At 43.8% G+C, this 24597-nt stretch overlaps 1 long non-coding RNA gene across 4 annotated transcripts in view; it reads right to left on the bottom strand.

Moving 5' to 3' along the window:
• The window catches only part of LOC307181512, a 508875-nt gene that overhangs the window by 270903 nt on the left and 213375 nt on the right, over positions 1-24597 (bottom strand). The window lies entirely within an intron of this gene.

The raw sequence follows: 24597 nt of genomic DNA, 5'->3' as shown, positions 1-24597 counted from the left end.
AAAAGGGCGTATGCGTTTTTTCCTGAATATATTCAGGAAAAAACGCATACGCCCTTTTTGGCCAACCAAGCAAGCTTGCAAAGGAAATCTGCACTACAATGAAGTCTCACTTCCCCCCGGTCAAAAGGGCCATCTGAAAAAAGTGTAAAATCCAGAAAGGCAGGACAGGCCATGGAGAACTGGGAGCCTTGTTATGCTGATGGGCGGGATGAAAATTGCCAACAGACACTCGGGAGAAGTGTATGGTGTTTCCTGAAACATCTAAAAAACAAAGCAACAGAGCCTAGGGCACTGCCACTTATGGTCCTATAGCTTAGGGAAATTAAAATCAAAAAGACACAGCCACCCCAAAGTTTGGAACGGCTCTGTTTACAAGAACCTCGTTTACAGTACAAGTTCAACATCGCAGAAAGTGAAAAATGGATAAAGAAGTTGTGGTATTTACTTACAAAGCAATATCACTCAGCAATGAAATCTGTGTCATCAGGCCCTTAGCAGCACAATGAGTGGATTCAGGTATGATGATTCTAACTGAAGTAAGTCACACAGAAAAAGAAACATCATAAGATATCAGTAATACACGGAATGTAAACTTGGCTACACAGGAACTGAATTACAGAACAGAACAGGGTCTCAAATTTAGAAAACCAACTTATGCTTGCTTAAGGGTAAAGGTGAGTTGGGGTGCTGCATAAAACCAGAGATTGAAATGAGCACAGATAAAGTTCCTTAAGTCAAATATGGAATAGACAAGAGCTACTCCTTGCTCAACGAAATGGACTCAACATCGCATATTAAACGCCTAAGAATGTACCTGACTAGTAAGTATCTTAAAACCTATGGATTGCTATGTCTCCGAAAGAGAATCAAGCATGTGTACAGGGGCATAAACGCAGCAGTGATAGGATTGGAGAGGTTCGGTGAGCAAATGAAGACCCTTTGAAGTCATATTGCATGGTACCCATTACACGGGTCTCAACTCTCCAGGTTTAAGGTATTCTTCCTTCAGCTAAAACATGCATGTGGAACCTAGAGTATGATCAACTATGTGATCGGGAGACGTGTTCAAATATGTCTCAGTTTTCCTCCCCTGGTACTCGGGTGCAACATTCCAGACGCTTTACTAACACTCTCCCCACTTGGAGACTCAGTCCCTTTAACCTCCTGTTTGGCCCAGTTTGCAATTTCTGCGGAAGATGAACAGGAATAGCGAGAACCAATGAGAGGCTAGCTGGAGGTGTCTGGACGGGCAAATTTAACTCTCATTTCCCATCAGGAAGAGGAATTAACCAAAGGCTCAGCGTGCCGGGCCGGAAACAGATTAGGGCCTGAAGCCATCCTGCGGTGTTGCGGCCAGGTCACAAGAAAGCGAGTTGAAGAAAGGAGCTCAGGGGCACTGTAATTCACAAACCTGCAGAGTTATAAATGACAGCTATCGTCCAAAAATAGACTGAAGTAAGGCTGCCAAGAGGACTTGAAAGCGGGGCAGAATTGCAGGAAACCGATTTCAGGAGGTAGACTGGAATTGCATTGAAAGCATAGGAAAAGAGGCAGAACGTCCACAATGATGCACTTGGCCAAAAAGGGCGTATGCGTTTTTTCCTGAATATATTCAGGAAAAAACGCATACGCCCTTTTTGGCCAACCAAGCAAGCTTGCAAAGGAAATCTGCACTACAATGAAGTCTCACTTCCCCCCGGTCAAAAGGGCCATCTGAAAAAAGTGTAAAATCCAGAAAGGCAACAGGCCATTGAGAACTGGGAGCCTTGTTATGCGGATGGGCGGGATGTAAATTGCCAACAGACACTTGGGAGAAGTGTATGGTGTTTCCTGAAACATCTAAAAAACAAAGCAACAGAGCCTAGGGCACTTCCACTTATGGTCCTATAGCTTAGGGAAATTAAAATCAAAAAGACACAGCCACCCCAAAGTTTGGAACGGCTCTGTTTACAAGAACCTCGTTTACAGTACAAGTTCAACATCGCAGAAAGTGAAAAATGGATAAAGAAGTTGTGGTATTCACTTACAAAGCAATATCACTCAGCAATGAAATCTGTGTCATCAGGCCCTTAGCAGCACAATGAGTGGATTCAGGTATGATGATTCTAACTGAAGTAAGTCACACAGAAAAAGAAACATCATAAGATATCAGTAATACACGGAATGTAAACTTGGCTACACAGGAACTGAATTACAGAACAGAACAGGGTCTCAAATTTAGAAAACCAACTTATGCTTGCTTAAGGGTAAAGGTGAGTTGGGGTGCTGCATAAAACCAGAGATTGAAATGAGCACAGATAAAGTTCCTTAAGTCAAATATGGAATAGACAAGAGCTACTCCTTGCTCAACGAAATGGACTCAACATCGCATATTAAACGCCTAAGAATGTACCTGACTAGTAAGTATCTTAAAACCTATGGATTGCTATGTCTCCGAAAGAGAATCAAGCATGTGTACAGGGGCATAAACGCAGCAGTGATAGGATTGGAGAGGTTCGGTGAGCAAATGAAGACCCTTTGAAGTCATATTGCATGGTACCCATTACACGGGTCTCAACTCTCCAGGTTTAAGGTATTCTTCCTTCAGCTAAAACATGCATGTGGAACCTAGAGTATGATCAACTATGTGATCGGGAGACGTGTTCAAATATGTCTCAGTTTTCCTCCCCTGGTACTCGGGTGCAACATTCCAGACGCTTTACTAACACTCTCCCCACTTGGAGACTCAGTCCCTTTAACCTCCTGTTTGGCCCAGTTTGCAATTTCTGCGGAAGATGAACAGGAATAGCGAGAACCAATGAGAGGCTAGCTGGAGGTGTCTGGACGGGCAAATTTAACTCTCATTTCCCATCAGGAAGAGGAATTAACCAAAGGCTCAGCGTGCCGGGCCGGAAACAGATTAGGGCCTGAAGCCATCCTGCGGTGTTGCGGCCAGGTCACAAGAAAGCGAGTTGAAGAAAGGAGCTCAGGGGCACTGTAATTCACAAACCTGCAGAGTTATAAATGACAGCTATCGTCCAAAAATAGACTGAAGTAAGGCTGCCAAGAGGACTTGAAAGCGGGGCAGAATTGCAGAAAACCGATTTCAGGAGGTAGACTGGAATTGCATTGAAAGCATAGGAAAAGAGGCAGAACGTCCACAATGATGCACTTGGCCAAAAAGGGCGTATGCGTTTTTTCCTGAATATATTCAGGAAAAAACGCATACGCCCTTTTTGGCCAACCAAGCAAGCTTGCAAAGGAAATCTGCACTACAATGAAGTCTCACTTCCCCCCGGTCAAAAGGGCCATCTGAAAAAAGTGTAAAATCCAGAAAGGCAACAGGCCATTGAGAACTGGGAGCCTTGTTATGCGGATGGGCGGGATGTAAATTGCCAACAGACACTTGGGAGAAGTGTATGGTGTTTCCTGAAACATCTAAAAAACAAAGCAACAGAGCCTAGGGCACTTCCACTTATGGTCCTATAGCTTAGGGAAATTAAAATCAAAAAGACACAGCCACCCCAAAGTTTGGAACGGCTCTGTTTACAAGAACCTCGTTTACAGTACAAGTTCAACATCGCAGAAAGTGAAAAATGGATAAAGAAGTTGTGGTATTCACTTACAAAGCAATATCACTCAGCAATGAAATCTATGTCATCAGGCCCTTAGCAGCACAATGAGTGGATTTAGGTATGATGATTCTAACTGAAATAAGTCACACAGAAAATGAAACATCATAAGATATCAGTAATACATGGAATGGAAACTTGGCTACACAGGAACTGAATTACAGAACAGAACAGGGTCTCAAATTTAGAAAAACAACTTATGCTTGCTTAAGGGTAAAGGTGAGTTGGGGTGCTGCATAAAACCAGAGATTGAAATGAGCACAGATAAAGTTCCTTAAGTCAAATATGGAATAGACAAGAGCTACTCCTTGCTCAACGAAATGGACTCAACACCGCATATTAAACGCCTAAGAATGTACCTGACTTGTAAGTATCTTAAAACCTATGGATTGCTATGTCTCCGAAAGAGAATCAAGCATGTGTACAGGGGCATAAACGCAGCAGTGATAGGATTGGAGAGGTTCGGTGAGCAAATGAAGACCCTTTGAAGTCATATTGCATGGTACCCATTCCACGGGTTTCAACTACCCAGGTTTCAGGTATTCTTCCTTCAGCTAAAACATGCATGTGGAACCTAGAGTATGATCAACCATGTGATCGGGAGACGTGTTCAAATATGTCTCAGTTTTCCTCCCCTGGTACTCGGGTGCAACATTCCAGACGCTTTACTAACACTCTCCCCACTTGGAGAGTCAGCGCCTTTAACCTCCTGTTTGGCCCAGTTTGCAATTTCTGCGGAAGATGAACAGGAATAGCGAGAACCAATGAGAGACTAGCTGGAGGTGTCTGGACGGGCAAATTTAACTCTCATTTCCCACCAGGAAGAGGAAATAACCAAAGGCTCAGCGTGCCGTGCCGGAACCAGATTAGGGCCTGAAGCCATCCTGCGGTGTTGCGGCCAGGTCACAAGAAAGCGAGTTGAAGAAAGGAGCTCAGGGGCACTGTAATTCACAAACCTGCAGAGTTATAAATGACAGCTATCGTCCAAAAATACACTGAAGTAAGGCTGCCAAGAGGACTTGAACGTGGGGCAGAATTGCAGGAAACCGATTTCAGGAGGTAGACTGGAATTGCATTGAAAGCATAGGAAAAGAGGCAGAACGTCCACAATGATGCACTTGGCCAAAAAGGGCGTATGCGTTTTTTCCTGAATATATTCAGGAAAAAACGCATACGCCCTTTTTGGCCAACCAAGCAAGCTTGCAAAGGAAATCTGCACTACAATGAAGTCTCACTTCCCCCCGGTCAAAAGGGCCATCTGAAAAAAGTGTAAAATCCAGAAAGGCAGGACAGGCCATGGAGAACTGGGAGCCTTGTTATGCTGATGGGCGGGATGTAAGTTGCCAACAACCACTCGGGAGAAGTGTATGGTGTTTCCTGAAACATCTAAAAAACAAAGCAACAGAACCTAGGGCACTTCCACTTATGGTCCTATAGCTTAGGGAAATTAAAATCAAAAAGACACAGCCACCCCAAAGTTTGGAACGGCTCTGTTTACAAGAACCTCGTTTACAGTACAAGTTCAACATCGCAGAAAGTGAAAAATGGATAAAGAAGTTGTGGTATTTACTTACAAAGCAATATCACTCAGCAATGAAATCTATGTCATCAGACCCTTAGCATCACAATGAGTGGATTCAGGTATGATGATTCTAACTGAAGTAAGTCACACAGAAAAAGAAACATCATAAGATATCAGTAATACACGGAATGTAAACTTGGCTACACAGGAACTGAATTACAGAACAGAACAGGGTCTCAAATTTAGAAAACCAACTTATGCTTGCTTAAGGGTAAAGGTGAGTTGGGGTGCTGCATAAAACCAGAGATTGAAATGAGCACAGATAAAGTTCCTTAAGTCAAATATGGAATAGACAAGAGCTACTCCTTGCTCAACGAAATGGACTCAACACCGCATATTAAACGCCTAAGAATGTACCTGACTAGTAAGTATCGTAAAACCTATGGATTGCTATGTCTCCAAAACAGAATCAAGCATGTGTACAGGGGCATAAACGCAGCAGTGATAGGATTGGAGAGGTTCGGTGAGCAAATGAAGACCCTTTGAAGTCATATTGCATGGTACCCATTACACGGGTCTCAACTCTCCAGGTTTAAGGTATTCTTCCTTCAGCTAAAACATGCATGTGGAACCCAAGTATGATCAACCATGTGAACGGGAGACGTGTTCAAATATGTCTCAGTTTTCCTCCCCTGGTACTCAGGTGCAACATTCCAGACGCTTTACTAACACTCTCCCCACTTGGAGAGTCAGCGCCTTTAACCTCCTGTTTGGCCCAGTTTGCAATTTCTGCGGAAGATGAACAGGAATAGCGAGAACCAATGAGAGGCTAGCTGGAGGTGTCTGGACGGGCAAATTTAACTCTCATTTCCCACCAGGAAGAGGAAATAACCAAAGGCTCAGCGTGCCGTACCGGAACCAGATTAGGGCCTGAAGCCATCCTGCGGTGTTGCGGCCAGCTCAAAAGAAAGCGAGTTGAAGAAAGGAGCTCAGGGGCACTGTAATTCACAAACCTGCAGAGTTATAAATGACAGCTATCGTCCAAAAATAGACTGAAGTAAGGCTGCCAAGAGGACTTGAAAGCGGGGCAGAATTGCAGGAAACCGATTTCAGGAGGTAGACTGGAATTGCATTGAAAGCATAGGAAAAGAGGCAGAACGTCCACAATGATGCACTTGGCCAAAAAGGGCGTATGCGTTTTTTCCTGAATATATGCAGGAAAAAACGCATACGCCCTTTTTGGCCAACCAAGCAAGCTTGCAAAGGAAATCTGCACTACAATGAAGTCTCACTTCCCCCCGGTCTAAAGGGCCATCTGAAAAAAGTGTAAAATCCAGAAAGGCAGGACAGGCCATGGAGAACTGGGAGCCTAGTTATGCTGATGGGCGGGATGTAAATTGCCAACAACCACTCGGGAGAAGTGTATGGTGTTTCCTGAAACATCTAAAAAACAAAGCAACAGAACCTAGGGCACTACCACTTATGGTCCTATAGCTTAGGGAAATTAAAATCAAAAAGACACAGCCACCCCAATGTTTGGGACGCCTCCGTTTACAAGAACCTCGTTTACCGTACAAGTTCAATATCACAGAATGTGAAAAATGGATAAAGAACTTGTGGTACTTACGTACAATGCAGTATCACTCAGCAATGAAATCTATGTCATCAGGCCCGTAGCAGCATAATGAGTGGATTCAGGTACGATGATTCTAACTGAAATAAGTCACACAGAAAAAGAAACATCATAAGATATCAGTAATACACGGAATGTAAACTTGGCTACACAGGAACTGCATTCCAAAACAGAACAGGGTCTCAAATTTAGAAAACCAACTTATGCTTGCTTAAGGGGAAAGGTGAGTTGGGGTGCTGCATAAAACCAGAGATTGAAATGAGCACAGATAAAGTTCCTTAAGTCAAATATGGAATAGACAAGAGCTACTCCTTGCTCAACGAAATGGACTCAACACCGCATATTAAACGCCTAAGAATGTACCTGACTAGTAAGTATCGTAAAACCTATGGATTGCTATGTCTCCAAAACAGAATCAAGCATGTGTACAGGGGCATAAACGCAGCAGTGATAGGATTGGAGAGGTTCGGTGAGCAAATGAAGACCCTTTGAAGTCATATTGCATGGTACCCATTACACGGGTCTCAACTCTCCAGGTTTAAGGTATTCTTCCTTCAGCTAAAACATGCATGTGGAACCCAAGTATGATCAACCATGTGAACGGGAGACGTGTTCAAATATGTCTCAGTTTTCCTCCCCTGGTACTCAGGTGCAACATTCCAGACGCTTTACTAACACTCTCCCCACTTGGAGAGTCAGCGCCTTTAACCTCCTGTTTGGCCCAGTTTGCAATTTCTGCGGAAGATGAACAGGAATAGCGAGAACCAATGAGAGGCTAGCTGGAGGTGTCTGGACGGGCAAATTTAACTCTCATTTCCCACCAGGAAGAGGAAATAACCAAAGGCTCAGCGTGCCGTACCGGAACCAGATTAGGGCCTGAAGCCATCCTGCGGTGTTGCGGCCAGCTCAAAAGAAAGCGAGTTGAAGAAAGGAGCTCAGGGGCACTGTAATTCACAAACCTGCAGAGTTATAAATGACAGCTATCGTCCAAAAATAGACTGAAGTAAGGCTGCCAAGAGGACTTGAAAGCGGGGCAGAATTGCAGGAAACCGATTTCAGGAGGTAGACTGGAATTGCATTGAAAGCATAGGAAAAGAGGCAGAACGTCCACAATGATGCACTTGGCCAAAAAGGGCGTATGCGTTTTTTCCTGAATATATTCAGGAAAAAACGCATACGCCCTTTTTGGCCAACCAAGCAAGCTTGCAAAGGAAATCTGCACTACAATGAAGTCTCACTTCCCCCCGGTCTAAAGGGCCATCTGAAAAAAGTGTAAAATCCAGAAAGGCAGGACAGGCCATGGAGAACTGGGAGCCTAGTTATGCTGATGGGCGGGATGTAAATTGCCAACAACCACTCGGGAGAAGTGTATGGTGTTTCCTGAAACATCTAAAAAACAAAGCAACAGAACCTAGGGCACTACCACTTATGGTCCTATAGCTTAGGGAAATTAAAATCAAAAAGACACAGCCACCCCAATGTTTGGGACGCCTCCGTTTACAAGAACCTCGTTTACCGTACAAGTTCAATATCACAGAATGTGAAAAATGGATAAAGAACTTGTGGTACTTACGTACAATGCAGTATCACTCAGCAATGAAATCTATGTCATCAGGCCCGTAGCAGCATAATGAGTGGATTCAGGTACGATGATTCTAACTGAAATAAGTCACACAGAAAAAGAAACATCATAAGATATCAGTAATACACGGAATGTAAACTTGGCTACACAGGAACTGCATTCCAAAACAGAACAGGGTCTCAAATTTAGAAAACCAACTTATGCTTGCTTAAGGGGAAAGGTGAGTTGGGGTGCTGCATAAAACCAGAGATTGAAATGAGCACAGATAAAGTTCCTTAAGCCAAATATGGAATAGACAAGAGCTACTCCTTGCTCGACGAAATGGACTCAACACCGCATATTAAACGCCTAAGAATGTACCTGACTAGTAAGTATCTTAAAACCTATGGATTGCTATGTCTCCGAAAGAGAATCAAGCATGTGTACAGGGGCATAAACGCAGCAGTGATAGGATTGGAGAGGTTCGGTGAGCAAATGAAGACCCTTTGAAGTCATATTGCATGGTACCCATTCCACGGGTTTCAACTACCCAGGTTTTAGGTATTCTTCCTTCAGCTAAAATATGCATGTGGAACCCAGAGTATGATCAACCATGTGATCGGGAGGCGTGTTCAAATATATCTCAGTTTTCCTCCCCTGGTACTCGGGTGCAACATTCCAGATGCTTTACTAACACTCTCCCCACTTGGAGAGTCAGCGCCTTTAACCTCCTGTTTGGCCCAGTTTGCAATTTCTGCGGAAGATGAACAGGAATAGCGAGAACCAATGAGAGGCTAGCTTCAGGTGTCTGGACGGGCAAATTTAACTCTCATTTCCCAACAGGAAGAGGAAATAACCAAAGGCTCAGCGTGCCGTACCGGAACCAGATTAGGGCCTGAAGCCATCCTGCAGTGTTGCGGCCAGCTCAAAACAAACCGAGTTGAAGAAAGGAGCTCAGGGGCACTGTAATTCACAAACCTGCAGAGTTATAAATGACAGCTATCGTCCAAAAATAGACTGAAGTAAGGCTGCCAAGAGGACTTGAAATCGGGGCAGAATTGCAGGAAACCGATTTCAGGAGGTAGACTGGAATTGCATTGAAAGCATAGGAAAAGAGGCAGAACATCCACAATGATGCACTTAGCCAAAAAGGGCGTATGCGTTTTTTCCTGAATATATTCAGGAAAAAACGCATACGCCCTTTTTGGCCAACCAAGCAAGCTTGCAAAGGAAATCTGCACTACAATGAAGTCTCACTTCCCCCCGGTCAAAAGGGCCATCTGAAAAATGTGTAAAATCCAGAAAGGCAGGACAGGCCATGGAGAACTGGGAGCCTTGTTATGCTGATTGGCGGGTTGTAAATTGCCAACAACCACTCGGGAGAAGTGTATGGTGTTTCCTGAAACATCTAAAAAACAAAGCAACAGAACCTAGGGCACTTCCACTTATGGTCCTATAGCTTAGGGAAATTAAAATCAAAAAGACACAGCCACCGCAAAGTTTGGAACGACTCTGTTTACAAGAACCTCGTTTACAGTACAAGTTCAACATCGCAGAAAGTGAAAAATGGATAAAGAAGTTGTGGTATTTACTTACAAAGCAATATCACTCAGCAATGAAATCTGTGTCATCAGGCCCTTAGCAGCACAATGAGTGGATTCAGGTATGATGATTCTAACTGAAATAAGTCACACAGAAAAAGAAACATAAGATATCAGTAATACACGGAATGTAAACTTGGCTACACAGGAACTGAATTACAGAACAGAACAGGGTCTCAAATTTAGAAAACCTACTTATGCTTGCTTAAGGGGAAAGGTGAGGTGGGGTGCTGCATAAAACCAGAGATTGAAATGAGCACAGATAAAGTTCCTTAAGCCAAATATGGAATAGACAAGAGCTACTCCTTGCTCAACGAAATGGACTCAACACCGCATATTAAACGCCTAAGAATGTACCTGACTAGTAAGTATCTTAAAACCTATGGATTGCTATGTCTCCGAAAGAGAATCAAGCATGTGTACAGGGGCATAAACGCAGCAGTGATAGGATTGGAGAGGTTCGGTGAGCAAATGAACACCCTTTGAAGTCATATTGCATGGTACCCATTACACGGGTCTCAACTCTCCAGGTTTAAGGTATTCTTCCTTCAGCTAAAACATGCATGTGGAACCCAAGTATGATCAACCATGTGAACGGGAGACGTGTTCAAATATGTCTCAGTTTTCCTCCCCTGGTACTCGGATGCAACATTCCAGACGCTTTACTAACACTCTCCCCACTTGGAGAGTCAGTCCCTTTAACCTCCTGTTTGGCCCAGTTTGCAATTTCTGCGGAAGATGAACAGGAATAGCGAGAACCAATGAGAGGCTAGCTGGAGGTGTCTGGACGGGCAAATTTAACTCTCATTTCCCAACAGGAAGAGGAATTAACCAAAGGCTCAGCATGCCGGGCCGGAACCAGATTAGGGCCTGAAGCCATCCTGCGGTGTTGCGGCCAGGTCACAAGAAAGCGAGTTGAAGAAAGGAGCTCAGGGGCACTGTAATTCACAAACCTGCAGAGTTATAAATGACAGCTATCGTCCAAAAATAGACTGAAGTAAGGCTGCCAAGAGGACTTGAAAGCGGGGCAGAATTGCAGGAAACCGATTTCAGGAGGTAGACTGGAATTGCATTGAAAGCATAGGAAAAGAGGCAGAACGTCCACAATGATGCACTTGGCCAAAAAGGGCGTATGCGTTTTTTCCTGAATATATTCAGGAAAAAACGCATACGCCCTTTTTGGCCAACCAAGCAAGCTTGCAAAGGAAATCTGCACTACAATGAAGTCTCACTTCCCCCCGGTCAAAAGGGCCATCTGAAAAAAGTGTAAAATCCAGAAAGGCAGGACAGGCCATGGAGAACTGGGAGCCTTGTTATGCTGATGGGCGGGATGTAAATTGCCAACAGACACTCGGGAGAAGTGTATGGTGTTTCCTGAAACATCTAAAAAACAAAGCAACAGAGCCTAGGGCACTGCCACTTATGGTCCTATAGCTTAGGGAAATTAAAATCAAAAAGACACAGCCACCCCAAAGTTTGGGACGCCTCTGTTTACAAGAACCTCGTTTACAGTACAAGTTCAACATCGCAGAAAGTGAAATATGGATAAAGAAGTTGTGGTATTTACTTACAAAGCAATATCACTCAGCAATGAAATCTATGTCATCAGGCCCTTAGCATCACAATGAGTGGATTCAGGTATGATGATTCTAACTGAAATAAGTCACACAGAAAAAGAAACATCATAAGATATCAGTAATACATGGAATGTAAACTTGGCTACACAGGAACTGAATTACAGAACAGAACAGGGTCTCAAATTTAGAAAACCAACTTATGCTTGCTTAAGGGTAAAGGTGAGTTGGGGTGCTGCATAAAACCAGAGATTGAAATGAGCACAGATAAAGTTCCTTAAGTCAAATATGGAATAGACAAGAGCTACTCCTTGCTCAACGAAATGGACTCAACACCGCATATTAAACGCCTAAGAATGTACCTGACTAGTAAGTATCTTAAAACCTATGGATTGCTATGTCTCCGAAAGAGAATCAAGCATGTGTACAGGGGCATAAACGCAGCAGTGATAGGATTGGAGAGGTTCGGTGAGCAAATGAAGACCCTTTGAAGTCATATTGCATGGTACCCATTCCACGGGTTTCAACTACCCAGGTTTAAGGTATTCTTCCTTCAGCTAAAACATGCATGTGGAACCTAAGTATGATCAACCATGTGAACGGGAGACGTGTTCAAATATGTCTCAGTTTTCCTCCCCTGGTACTCGGGTGCAACATTCCAGACGCTTTACTAACACTCTCCCCACTTGGAGAGTCAGCGCCTTTAACCTCCTGTTTGGCCCAGTTTGCAATTTCTGCGGAAGATGAACAGGAATAGCGAGAACCAATGGAGACTAGCGGGAGGTGTCTGGACGGGCAAATTTAACTCTCATTTCCCACCAGGAAGAGGAAATAACCAAAGGCTCAGCGTGCCATGCCAGAACCAGATTAGGGCCTGAAGCCATCCTGCCGTGTTGCGGCCAGGTCACAAGAAAGCGAGTTGAAGAAAGGAGCTCAGGGGCACTGTAATTCACAAACCTGCAGAGTTATAAATGACAGCTATCGTCCAAAAATAGACTGAAGTAAGGCTGCCAAGAGGACTTGAAAGCGGGGCAGAATTGCAGGAAACCGATTTCAGGAGGTAGACTGGAATTGCATTGAAAGCATAGGAAAAGAGGCAGAACGTCCACAATGATGCACTTGGCCAAAAAGGGCGTATGCGTTTTTTCCTGAATATATTCAGGAAAAAACGCATACGCCCTTTTTGGCCAACCAAGCAAGCTTGCAAAGGAAATCTGCACTACAATGAAGTCTCACTTCCCCCCGGTCAAAAGGGCCATCTGAAAAAAGTGTAAAATCCAGAAAGGCAGGACAGGCCATGGAGAACTGGGAGCCTTGTTATGCTGATGGGCGGGATGTAAATTGCCAACAGACACTCGGGAGAAGTGTATGGTGTTTCCTGAAACATCTAAAAAACAAAGCAACAGAGCCTAGGGCACTGCCACTTATGGTCCTATAGCTTAGGGAAATTAAAATCAAAAAGACACAGCCACCCCAAAGTTTGGGACGCCTCCGTTTACAAGAACCTCGTTTACCGTACAAGTTCAATATCACAGAAAGTGAAAAATGGATAAAGAACTTGTGGTACTTACGTACAATGCAGTATCACTCAGCAATGAAATCTATGTCATCAGGCCCGTAGCAGCATAATGAGTGGATTCAGGTACGATGATTCTAACTGAAATAAGTCACACAGAAAAAGAAACATCATAAGATATCAGTAATACACGGAATGTAAACTTGGCTACACAGGAACTGCATTCCAAAACAGAACAGGGTCTCAAATTTAGAAAACCAACTTATGCTTGCTTAAGGGTAAAGGTGAGTTGGGGTGCTGCATAAAACCAGAGATTGAAATGAGCACAGATAAAGTTCCTTAAGTCAAATATGGAATAGACAAGAGCTACTCCTTGCTCAACGAAATGGACTCAACACCCCATATTAAACAACTAAGAATGTACCTGACTAGTAAGTATCTTAAAACCTATCGATTGCTATGTCTCCAAAAGAGAATCAAGCGTGTGTACAGGGGCATAAACGCAGCAGTGATAGGATTGGAGAGGTTCGGTGAGCAAATGAAGACCCTTTGAAGTCATATTGCATGGTACCCATTCCACGGGTTTCAACTACCCAGGTTTTAGGTATTCTTCCTTCAGCTAAAATATGCATGTGGAACCCAGAGTATGATCAACCATGTGATCGGGAGGCGTGTTCAAATATATCTCAGTTTTCCTCCCCTGGTACTCGGGTGCAACATTCCAGATGCTTTCCTAACACTCTCCCCTCTTGGAGAGTCAGCGCCTTTAACCTCCTGTTTGGCACAGTTTGCAATTTCTGCGGAAGATGAACAGGAATAGCGAGAACCAATGAGAGGCTAGCTTGAGGTGTCTGGACGGGCAAATTTAACTCTCATTTCCCAACAGGAAGAGGAAATAACCAAAGGCTCAGCGTGCCGTACCGGAACCAGATTAGGGCCTGAAGCCATCCTGCGGTGTTGCGGCCAGCTCAAAACAAACCGAGTTGAAGAAAGGAGCTCAGGGGCACTGTAATTCAAAAACCTGCAGAGTTATAAATGACAGCTATCGTCCAAAAATAGACTGAAGTAAGGCTGCCAAGAGGACTTGAAAGCGGGGCAGAATTGCAGGAAACCGATTTCAGGAGGTAGACTGGAATTGCATTGAAAGCATAGGAAAAGAGGCAGAACGTCCACAATGATGCACTTGGCCAAAAAGGGCGTATGCGTTTTTTCCTGAATATATTCAGGAAAAAACGCATACGCCCTTTTTGGCCAACCAAGCAAGCTTGCAAAGGAAATCTGCACTACAATGAAGTCTCACTTCCCCCCGGTCAAAAGGGCCATCTGAAAAAAGTGTAAAATCCAGAAAGGCAGGACAGGCCATGGAGAACTGGGAGCCTTGTTATGCTGATGGGCGGGTTGTAAATTGCCAACAACCACTCGGGAGAAGCGTATGGTGTTTCCTGAAACATCTAAAAAACAAAGCAACAGAACCTAGGGCACTCCCACTTATGGTCCTATAGCTTAGGGAAATTAAAATCAAAAAGACACAGCCACCGCAAAGTTTGGAACGGCTCTGTTTACAAGAACCTCGTTTACAGTACAAGTTCAACATCGCAGAAAGTGAAAAATGGATAAAGAAGTTGTGGTATTTACTTACAAAGCAATATCACTCAGCAATGAAATCTGTGTCATCAGGCCCTTAGCAGCACAATGAGTGGATTCAGGTATGATGATTCTAACTGAAATAAGTCACACAGAAAAAGAAACATCATAAGATATCAGTAATACACGGAATGTAAACTTGGCTACACAGGAACTGAATTACAGAACAGAACAGGGTCTCAAATTTAGAAAACCAACTTATGCTTGCTTAAGGGTAAAGGTGAGTTGGGGTGCTGCATAAAACCAGAGATTGAAATGAGCACAGATAAAGTTCCTTAAGTCAAATATGGAATAGACAAGAGCTACTCCTTGCTCAACGAAATGGACTCAACACCGCATATTAAACGCCTAAGAATGTACATGACTAGTAAGTATCTTAAAACCTATGGATTGCTATGTCTCCGAAAGAGAATCAAGCATGTGTACAGGGGCATAAACGCAGCAGTGATAGGATTGGAGAGGTTCGGTGAGCAAATGAAGACCCTTTGAAGTCATATTGCATGGTACCCATTACACGGGTCTCAACTCTCCAGGTTTAAGGTATTCTTCCTTCAGCTAAAACATGCATGTGGAACCCAAGTATGATCAACCATGTGAACGGGAGACGTGTTCAAATATGTCTCAGTTTTCCTCCCCTGGTACTCGGGTGCAACATTCCAGACGCTTTACTAACACTCTCCCGACTTGGAGAGTCAGTCCCTTTAACCTCCTGTTTGGCCCAGTTTGCAATTTCTGCGGAAGATGAACAGGAATAGCGAGAACCAATGGATACTAGCTGGAGGTGTCTGGACGGGCAAATTTAACTCTCATTTCCTACCAGGAAGAGGAATTAACCAAAGGCTCAGCGTGCCATGCCAGAACCAGATTAGGGCCTGAGCCATCCTGCCGTGTTGCGGCCAGCTCAAAAAAAAGCGAGTTGAAGAAAGGAGCTCAGGGGCACTGTAATTCACAAACCTGCAGAGTTATAAATGACAGCTATCGTCCAAAAATAGACTGAAGTAAGGCTGCCAAGAGGACTTGAAAGCGGGGCAGAATTGCAGGAAACCGATTTCAGGAGGTAGACTGGAATTGCATTGAAAGCATAGGAAAAGAGGCAGAACGTCCACAATGATGCACTTGGCCAAAAAGGGCGTATGCGTTTTTTCCTGAATATATTCAGGAAAAAACGCATACGCCCTTTTTGGCCAACCAAGCAAGCTTGCAAAGGAAATCTGCACTACAATGAAGTCTCACTTCCCCCCGGTCAAAAGGGCCATCTGAAAAAAGTGTAAAATCCAGAAAGGCAGGACAGGCCATGGAGAACTGGGAGCCTTGTTATGCTGATGGGCGGGATGTAAATTGCCAACAACCACTCGGGAGAAGTGTATGGTGTTTCCTGAAACATCTAAAAAACAAAGCAACAGAGCCTAGGGCACTGCCACTTATGGTCCTATAGCTTAGGGAAATTAAAATCAAAAAGACACAGCCACCCCAAAGTTTGGGACGCCTCCTTTTAGAAGAACCTCGTTTACCGTACAAGTTCAATAACACAGAAAGTGAAAAATGGATAAAGAACTTGTGGTACTTACGTACAATGCAGTATCACTCAGCAATGAAATCTATGTCATCAGGCCCGTAGCAGCATAATGAGTGGATTCAGGTACGATGATTCTAACTGAAATAAGTCACACAGAAAAAGAAACATCATAAGATATCACTAATACACGGAATGTAAACTTGGCTACACAGGAACTGCATTCCAAAACAGAACAGGGTCTCAAATTTAGAAAACCAACTTATGCTTGCTTAAGGGGAAAGGTGAGTTGGGGTGCTGCATAAAACCAGAGATTGAAATGAGCACAGATAAAGTTCCTTAAGCCAAATATGGAATAGACAAGAGCTACTCCTTGCTCAACGAAATGGACTCAACACCCCATATTAAACGCCTAAGAATGTACATGACTAGTAAGTATCTTAAAACCTATGGATTGCTATGTCTCCAAAAGAGAATCAAGCGTGTGTACAGGGGCATAAACGCAGCAGTGATAGGATTGGAGAGGTTCGGTGAGCAAATGAAGACCCTTTGAAGTCATATTGCATGGTACCCATTCCACGGGTTTCAACTACCCAGGTTTTAGGTATTCTTCCTTCTGCTAAAACATGCATGTGGAACCCAGAGTATGATCAACCATGTGATCGGGAGACGTGTTCAAATATGTCTCAGTTTTCCTCCCCTGGTACTCGGGTGCAACATTCCAGACGCTTTACTAACACTCTCCCCACTTGGAGAGTCAGCGCCTTTAACCTCCTGTTTTGCACAGTTTGCAATTTCTGCGGAAGATGAACAGGAATAGCGAGAACCAATGAGAGGCTAGCTGGAGGTGTCTGGACGGGCAAATTTAACTCTCATTTCCCAACAGGAAGAGGAAATAACCAAAGGCTCAGCGTGCCCTACCGGAACCAGATTAGGGCCTGAAGCCATCCTGCGGTGTTGCGGCCAGCTCAAAAGAAACCGAGTTGAAGAAAGGAGCTCAGGGGCACTGTAATTCACAAACCTGCAGAGTTATAAATGACAGCTATCGTCCAAAAATAGACTGAAGTAAGGCTGCCAAGAGGACTTGAAAGCGGGGCAGAATTGCAGGAAACCGATTTCAGGAGGTAGACTGGAATTGCATTGAAAGCATAGGAAAAGAGGCAGAACGTCCACAATGATGCACTTGGCCAAAAAGGGCGTATGCGTTTTTTCCTGAATATATTCAGGAAAAAACGCATACGCCCTTTTTGGCCAACCAAGCAAGCTTGCAAAGGAAATCTGCACTACAATGAAGTCTCACTTCCCCCCGGTCAAAAGGGCCATCTGAAAAAAGTGTAAAATCCAGAAAGGCAGGACAGGCCATGGAGAACTGGGAGCCTTGTTATGCTGATGGGCGGGTTGTAAATTGCCAACAACCACTCGGGAGAAGTGTATGGTGTTTCCTGAAACATCTAAAAAACAAAGCAACAGAACCTAGGGCACTTCCACTCATGGTCCTATAGCTTAGGGAAATTAAAATCAAAAAGACACAGCCACCCCAAAGTTTGGAACGGCTCTGTTTACAAGAACCTCGTTTACAGTACAAGTTCAACATCGCAGAAAGTGAAAAATGGATAAAGAAGTTGTGGTATTTACTTACAAAGCAATATCACTCAGCAATGAAATCTGTGTCATCAGGCCCTTAGCAGCACAATGAGTGGATTCAGGTATGATGATTCTAACTGAAATAAGTCACACAGAAAAAGAAACATCATAAGATATCAGTAATACACGGAATGTAAACTTGGCTACACAGGAACTGAATTACAGAACAGAACAGGGTCTCAAATTTAGAAAACCAACTTATTCCTGCTTAAGGGTAAAGGTGAGTTGGGGTGCTGCATAAAACCAGAGATTGAAATGAGCACAGATAAAGTTCCTTAAGCCAAATATGGAATAGACAAGAGCTACTCCTTGCTCAACGAAATGGACTCAACACCCCATATTAAACGCCTAAGAATGTACCTGACTAGTAAGTATCTTAAAACCTATGGATTGCTATGTCTCCGAAAGAGAATCAAGCATGTGTACAGGGGCATAAACGCAGCAGTGATAGGATTGGAGAGGTTCGGTGAGCAAATGAAGACCCTTTGAAGTCATATTGCATGGTACCCATTCCACGGGTTTCAACTACCCAGGTTTAAGGTATTCTTCCTTCAGCTAAAACATGCATGTGGAACCTAGAGTATGATCAACCATGTGATCGGGAGACGTGTTCAAATATGTCTCAGTTTTCCTCCCCTGGTACTCGGGTGCAACATTCCAGACGCTTTACTAACACTCTCCCCACTTGGAGAGTCAGTCCCTTTAACCTCCTGTTTGGCCCAGTTTGCAATTTCTGCGGAAGATGAACAGGAATAGCGAGAACCAATGAGAGGCTAGCTGGAGATGTCTGGACGGGCAAATTTAACTCTCATTTCCCACCAGGAAGAGGAATTAACCAAAGGCTCAGTATGCCGGGCCGGAACCAGATTAGGGCCTGAAGCCATCCTGCGGTGTTGCGGCCAGGTCACAAGAAAGCGAGTTGAAGAAAGGAGCTCAGGGGCACTGTAATTCACAAACCTGCAGAGTTATAAATGACAGCTATCGTCCAAAAATAGACTGAAGTAAGGCTGCCAAGAGGACTTGAAAGCGGGGCAGAATTGCAGGAAACCGATTTCAGGAGGTAGACTGGAATTGCATTGAAAGCATAGGAAAAGAGGCAGAACGTCCACAATGATGCACTTGGCCAAAAAGGGCGTATGCGTTTTTTCCTGAATATATTCAGGAAAAAACGCATACGCCCTTTTTGGCCAACCAAGCAAGCTTGCAAAGGAAATCTGCACTACAATGAAGTCTCACTTCCCCCCGGTCAAAAGGGCCATCTGAAAAAAGTGTAAAATCCAGAAAGGCAGGACAGGCCATGGAGAACTGGGAGCCTTGTTATGCTGATGGGCGGGATGTAAATTGCCAACAGACACTCGGGAGAAGTGTATGGTGTTTCCTGAAACATCTAAAAAACAAAGCAACAGAGCCTAGTGCACTGCCACTTATGGTCCTATAGCTTAGGGAAATTAAAATCAAAAAGACACAGCCACCCCAAAGTTTGGAACGCCTCTGTTTACAAGAACCTCGTTTACAGTACAAGTTCAACATCGCAGAAAGTGAAAAATGGATAAAGAAGTTGTGGTATTTACTTACAAAGCAATATCACTCAGCAATGAAATCTATGTCATCAGGCCCTTAGCATCACAATGAGTGGATTCAGGTATGATGATTCTAACTGAAATAAGTCACACAGAAAAAGAAACATCATAAGATATCAGTAATACACGGAATGTAAACTTGGCTACACAGGAACTGAATTACAGAACAGAACAGGGTCTCAAATTTAGAAAACCAACTTATGCTTGCTTAAGGGTAAAGGTGAGTTGGGGTGATGCATAAAACCAGAGATTGAAATGAGCACAGATAAAGTTCCTTAAGTCAAACATGGAATAGACAAGAGCTACTCCTTGCTCAACGAAATGGACTCAACACCGCATATTAAACGCCTAAGAATGTACCTGACTAGTAAGTATCTTAAAACCTATGGATTGCTATGTCTCCGAAAGAGAATCAAGCATGTGTACAGGGGCATAAACGCAGCAGTGATAGGATTGGAGAGGTTCGGTGAGCAAATGAAGACCCTTTGAAGTCATATTGCATGGTACCCATTCCACGGGTTTCAACTACCCAGGTTTTAGGTATTCTTCCTTCAGCTAAAACATGCATGTGGAACCCAGAGTATGATCAACCATGTGATCGGGAGACGTGTTCAAATATGTCTCAGGTTTCCTCTCCTGGTACTCGGGTGCAACATTCCAGACGCTTTACTAACACTCTCCCCACTTGGAGAGTCAGCGCCTTTAACCTCCTGTTTGGCACAGTTTGCAATTTCTGCGGAAGATGAACAGGAATAGCGAGAACCAATGAGAGACTAGCTGGAGGTGTCTGGACGGGCAAATTTAACTCTCATTTCCCAACAGGAAGAGGAAATAACCAAAGGCTCAGCATGCCGTACCGGAACCAGATTAGGGCCTGAAGCCATCCTGCGGTGTTGCGGCCAGCTCAAAAGAAACCGAGTTGAAGAAAGGAGCTCAGGGGCACTGTAATTCACAAACCTGCAGAGTTATAAATGACAGCTATCGTCCAAAAATAGACTGAAGTAAGGCTGCCAAGAGGACTTGAAAGCGGGGCAGAATTGCAGGAAACCGATTTCAGGAGGTAGACTGGAATTGCATTGAAAGCATAGGAAAAGAGGCAGAACGTCCACAATGATGCACTTGGCCAAAAAGGCCGTATGCGTTTTTTCCTGAATATATTCAGGAAAAAATGCATACGCCCTTTTTGGCCAACCAAGCAAGCTTGCAAAGGAAATCTGCACTACAATGAAGTCTCACTTCCCCCCGGTCAAAAGGGCCATCTGAAAAAAGTGTAAAATCCAGAAAGGCAGGACAGGCCATGGAGAACTGGGAGCCTTGTTATGCTGATGGGCGGGTTGTAAATTGCCAACAACCACTCGGGAGAAGTGTATGGTGTTTCCTGAAACATCTAAAAAACAAAGCAACAGAACCTAGGGCACTTCCACTCATGGTCCTATAGCTTAGGGAAATTAAAATCAAAAAGACACAGCCACCCCAAAGTTTGGAACGGCTCTGTTTACAAGAACCTCGTTTACAGTACAAGTTCAACATCGCAGAAAGTGAAAAATGGATAAAGAAGTTGTGGTATTTACTTACAAAGCAATATCACTCAGCAATGAAATCTGTGTCATCAGGCCCTTAGCAGCACAATGAGTGGATTCAGGTATGATGATTCTAACTGAAATAAGTCACACAGAAAAAGAAACATCATAAGATATCAGTAATACATGGAATGGAAACTTGGCTATACAGGAACTGAATTACAGAACAGAACAGGGTCTCAAATTTAGAAAACCAACTTATGCTTGCTTAAGGGTAAAGGTGAGTTGGGGTGATGCATAAAACCAGAGATTGAAATGAGCACAGATAAAGTTCCTTAAGTCAAACATGGAATAGACAAGAGCTACTCCTTGCTCAACGAAATGGACTCAACACCCCATATTAAACGCCTAAGAATGTACCTGACTAGTAAGTATCTTAAAACCTATGGATTGCTATGTCTCCAAAAGAGAATCAAGCATGTGTACAGGGGCATAAACGCAGCAGTGATAGGATTGGAGAGGTTCGGTGAGCAAATGAAGACCCTTTGAAGTCATATTGCATGGTACCCATTCCACGGGTTTCAACTACCCAGGTTTAAGGTATTCTTCCTTCAGCTAAAACATGCATGTGGAACCTAGAGTATGATCAACCATGTGATCGGGAGACGTGTTCAAATATGTCTCAGTTTTCCTCCCCTGGTACTCGGGTGCAACATTCCAGACGCTTTACTAACACTCTCCCCACTTGGAGAGTCAGTCCCTTTAACCTCCTGTTTGGCCCAGTTTGCAATTTCTGCGGAAGATGAACAGGAATAGCGAGAACCAATGAGAGGCTAGCTGGAGATGTCTGGACGGGCAAATTTAACTCTCATTTCCCACCAGGAAGAGGAATTAACCAAAGGCTCAGTATGCCGGGCCGGAACCAGATTAGGGCCTGAAGCCATCCTGCGGTGTTGCGGCCAGGTCACAAGAAAGCGAGTTGAAGAAAGGAGCTCAGGGGCACTGTAATTCACAAACCTGCAGAGTTATAAATGACAGCTATCGTCCAAAAATAGACTGAAGTAAGGCTGCCAAGAGGACTTGAAAGCGGGGCAGAATTGCAGGAAACCGATTTCAGGAGGTAGACTGGAATTGCATTGAAAGCATAGGAAAAGAGGCAGAACGTCCACAATGATGCACTTGGCCAAAAAGGGCGTATGCGTTTTTTCCTGAATATATTCAGGAAAAAACGCATACGCCCTTTTTGGCCAACCAAGCAAGCTTGCAAAGGAAATCTGCACTACAATGAAGTCTCACTTCCCCCCGGTCAAAAGGGCCATCTGAAAAAAGTGTAAAATCCAGAAAGGCAGGACAGGCCATGGAGAACTGGGAGCCTTGTTATGCTGATGGGCGGGATGTAAATTGCCAACAGACACTCGGGAGAAGTGTATGGTGTTTCCTGAAACATCTAAAAAACAAAGCAACAGAGCCTAGGGCACTGCCACTTATGGTCCTATAGCTTAGGGAAATTAAAATCAAAAAGACACAGCCACCCCAAAGTTTGGAACGCCTCTGTTTACAAGAACCTCGTTTACAGTACAAGTTCAACATCGCAGAAAGTGAAAAATGGATAAAGAAGTTGTGGTATTTACTTACAAAGCAATATCACTCAGCAATGAAATCTATGTCATACGGCCTTAAGCATCACAATGAGTGGATTCAGGTATGATGATTCTAACTGAAATAAGTCACACAGAAAAAGAAACATCATAAGATATCAGTAATACACGGAATGTAAACTTGGCTACACAGGAACTGAATTACAGAACAGAACAGGGTCTCAAATTTAGAAAACCAACTTATGCTTGCTTAAGGGTAAAGGTGAGTTGGGGTGATGCATAAAACCAGAGATTGAAATGAGCACAGATAAAGTTCCTTAAGTCAAACATGGAATAGACAAGAGCTACTCCTTGCTCAACGAAATGGACTCAACACCGCATATTAAACGCCTAAGAATGTACCTGACTAGTAAGTATCTTAAAACCTATGGATTGCTATGTCTCCGAAAGAGAATCAAGCATGTGTACAGGGGCATAAACGCAGCAGTGATAGGATTGGAGAGGTTCGGTGAGCAAATGAAGACCCTTTGAAGTCATATTGCATGGTACCCATTCCACGGGTTTCAACTACCCAGGTTTTAGGTATTCTTCCTTCAGCTAAAACATGCATGTGGAACCCAGAGTATGATCAACCATGTGATCGGGAGACGTGTTCAAATATGTCTCAGGTTTCCTCCCCTGGTACTCGGGTGCAACATTCCAGACGCTTTACTAACACTCTCCCCACTTGGAGAGTCAGCGCCTTTAACCTCCTGTTTGGCACAGTTTGCAATTTCTGCGGAAGATGAACAGGAATAGCGAGAACCAATGAGAGACTAGCTGGAGGTGTCTGGACGGGCAAATTTAACTCTCATTTCCCAACAGGAAGAGGAAATAACCAAAGGCTCAGCATGCCGTACCGGAACCAGATTAGGGCCTGAAGCCATCCTGCGGTGTTGCGGCCAGCTCAAAAGAAACCGAGTTGAAGAAAGGAGCTCAGGGGCACTGTAATTCACAAACCTGCAGAGTTATAAATGACAGCTATCGTCCAAAAATAGACTGAAGTAAGGCTGCCAAGAGGACTTGAAAGCGGGGCAGAATTGCAGGAAACTGATTTCAGGAGGTAGACTGGAATTGCATTGAAAGCATAGGAAAAGAGGCAGAACGTCCACAATGATGCACTTGGCCAAAAAGGGCGTATGCGTTTTTTCCTGAATATATTCAGGAAAAAATGCATACGCCCTTTTTGGCCAACCAAGCAAGCTTGCAAAGGAAATCTGCACTACAATGAAGTCTCACTTCCCCCCGGTCAAAAGGGCCATCTGAAAAAAGTGTAAAATCCAGAAAGGCAGGACAGGCCATGGAGAACTGGGAGCCTTGTTATGCTGATGGGCGGGTTGTAAATTGCCAACAACCACTCGGGAGAAGTGTATGGTGTTTCCTGAAACATCTAAAAAACAAAGCAACAGAGCCTAGGGCACTGCCACTTATGGTCCTATAGCTTAGGGAAATTAAAATCAAAAAGACACAGCCACCCGAAAGTTTGGAACGCCTCTGTTTACAAGAACCTCGTTTACAGTACAAGTTCAACATCGCAGAAAGTGAAAAATGGATAAAGAAGTTGTGGTATTTACTTACAAAGCAATATCACTCAGCAATGAAATCTGTGTCATCAGGCCCTTAGCAGCACAATGAGTGGATTCAGGTATGATGATTCTAACTGAAATAAGTCACACAGAAAAAGAAACATCATAAGATATCAGTAATACACGGAATGTAAACTTGGCTACACAGGAACTGAATTACAGAACAGAACAGGGTCTCAAATTTAGAAAACCAACTTATTCCTGCTTAAGGGTAAAGGTGAGTTGGGGTGCTGCATAAAACCAGAGATTGAAATGAGCACAGATAAAGTTCCTTAAGCCAAATATGGAATAGACAAGAGCTACTCCTTGCTCAACGAAATGGACTCAACACCCCATATTAAACGCCTAAGAATGTACATGACTAGTAAGTATCTTAAAACCTATGGATTGCTATGTCTCCAAAAGACAATCAAGCATGTGTACAGGGGCATAAACGCAGCAGTGATAGGATTGGA

The sequence above is a fragment of the Stenella coeruleoalba genome (assembly GCF_951394435.1).
Source record: "Stenella coeruleoalba genome assembly, contig: scaffold_72, whole genome shotgun sequence".
NCBI classification, from domain to species: Eukaryota; Metazoa; Chordata; class Mammalia; order Artiodactyla; family Delphinidae; genus Stenella; species Stenella coeruleoalba.
Note: the sequence above shows the minus strand (reverse complement) of the source record. Positions and strands in the feature narration are given on the sequence as shown.